Here is a 1,598-nt window from a genome sequence, read left to right as displayed (position 1 = left end):
GCCCCCTGAGCCCCGGGACGCGGGAGAGCAGCTGCCCCGGCCCCGCTCCGGAAGGCCGGTCCTGTGCGCCCACCCGGCCTTCCCGTAACTGCTTGAGCGGTGGCGCTGGGGCTGTTGAGGCTCCTCACGCGGCTGGGTGGAGACCGGCGAGCCCCGTGGGCCTGGCTCGCAGCAGGGGCGTCGGGAGGGCAGACCTCCGACCCGCGGGACTCACCCTCGCGCCCACCTGCGCAGCACCGCACCGGACGTTGTCAGGAGCCCGCCAGAGCTGAAGCGCGGCCCCTTCCTTGCTGTATCGCGCGCCTCAATCGCGTAGTTTGAGCTTTCCTTTCCTTGCATACTTTTGGCCTCCGCCACTTTCTTTCCGTGGAAAAAGAAAGAGGAGAGGACTTTTGCGCACACCTGGGTTGCAGCAGGAATCTGCGAGCAGGCATATTGTTCTCTGACCCCAGCTCAGAATAATTTATTTTGTCTCTTGAAAGTTGGGATCTGGGCTGGGCGTGGGGGCTCACGCCTGTAATATCAGCACACGGGAGGCTGAGGCAGGAGGATCGTTGCGAGTTCAAGAGCAACCTGGGCCACAAAATGAGCCCAAGGCCAGCCCCACTGCATAGCGAGACCCGGTCCCAAAAAGACCGAAAAACAAAGTTTGCAGTTTAAGCAAAGGAGAGTCAGGATCTCAGTTCAGACTATCTTGGGTCTCCAGGTCCGAAGCCTTAGCCACATCACACCCGGCTCCCACCTTCTGTCTGAGAACTGAAAGCAACAGGACAGCTGAGAGCCAGGCCCTGTGGAGGGGCAGGGACCTTGGGACTTGTGCCAGCCTGGCTTTCGTGGGCCTTGTCTGCCCCCTACTGGCCAAGTGGGCGTCCTGCAACCTGGGAAGCAACCACAACAGGGAGACCTCGCCTCACCTTGGCAGCAAGGTGTCATGTCTTTGGATGAGAATGCGGGACAGTGCTGCTGACTCCCTTTAGTGCGCCTCCAGGACGCGGGCGTGCCAGCCCTGCTGATTGGTCAGGTTGGGGCAGGGGAACTCATTCACCAATTCTGCCGGGGCCTCAGGCAGTGTTTTAGGTGAGAAAAAAACGCAATGTGGTGGCGCACACTTGTAATCTCAGCACTCCAAGAGGCTGAGGCAGGAGGATCACCATGCGTTTCAGGTCAGCCTGAACTACACAGCGAGACCCTGTCTCAAAAAGAAATTTAAAAAAAAAAAAAAATGAATGAAAATTCCAGGTTGAAGCCCAGGCTCTCGAGAGAAGAAGGGGCTCACTCCCTTCCCTTTCCTCTCCTGCTGCTTCTCAAACAAACGATGTAAGCTGTTCCGGGCTGGGAAGCAGAGAGAGCGTCCTCGGACCCCTGCCCCTGTGCACCTCCCCGCACCCCGGAAGAAGCCAGGATACACCCCCCCACCCCGTGTGGGCTGTCCTCGCCCTCCGCAGGAAGACAGCGCCTGGGGCTTGGCGGGAAGGGCAGTTTCCTCCCTAGGACCCTTAGGAGGTCCGGTGCTGCAGAGCCCGGGCTTGGCTCGCGGGCATTAGTCGGTCCAGATGGGTGGAAGTCACGGCACTGGATAATTTATTTAGGAATAAAAA

At 59.2% G+C, this 1,598-nt stretch overlaps 1 protein-coding gene across 2 annotated transcripts in view; it reads left to right on the top strand.

Moving 5' to 3' along the window:
• The window catches only part of Slc9a8 (solute carrier family 9, subfamily A (NHE8, cation proton antiporter 8), member 8), a gene marked incomplete in the record, with an annotated part of 75,300 nt that extends 74,138 nt beyond the window's left edge, over window positions 1-1,162 (top strand). For both annotated transcript variants that reach the window (XM_005392327.2, XM_013518263.1), the window contains 1 exon segment: window positions 1-1,162.
• Window positions 1,163-1,598: the final 436 nt, after the last annotated feature.

The sequence above is a fragment of the Chinchilla lanigera genome, unplaced genomic scaffold (genome assembly GCF_000276665.1).
Source record: "Chinchilla lanigera isolate Chin_1 unplaced genomic scaffold, ChiLan1.0 scaffold00044, whole genome shotgun sequence".
In the NCBI taxonomy this organism is placed as follows: domain Eukaryota; kingdom Metazoa; phylum Chordata; class Mammalia; order Rodentia; family Chinchillidae; genus Chinchilla; species Chinchilla lanigera.
Note: the sequence above shows the minus strand (reverse complement) of the source record. Positions and strands in the feature narration are given on the sequence as shown.